This window comes from Brassica oleracea, chromosome C3 (genome assembly GCF_000695525.1).
Source record: "Brassica oleracea var. oleracea cultivar TO1000 chromosome C3, BOL, whole genome shotgun sequence".
Classification (NCBI taxonomy): domain Eukaryota; kingdom Viridiplantae; phylum Streptophyta; class Magnoliopsida; order Brassicales; family Brassicaceae; genus Brassica; species Brassica oleracea.
This window is the reverse complement of record NC_027750.1, coordinates 20,075,328-20,075,558: the sequence shown is the minus strand read 5'-3', so window position 1 is coordinate 20,075,558 and position 231 is coordinate 20,075,328.

Here is a 231-nt window from a genome sequence, read left to right as displayed (position 1 = left end):
TTTTAATAAATAAAAAATAGTTTAATAATTACAAAAAATAGTTTTAATAATATTAAAAATGTTTAATAATTACAAAAATAGTTTTAGTAAATAAAAAATAGTTTAATAATTAAAAAAAATAGTTTTAATAAATAAAAAAAGATTTTATATACAAAAAAGGTTTTCATATTATATATACATAATTATCAATTAGATTTTTATAACCACAAAATTAATAAAAACTAAAAAAAA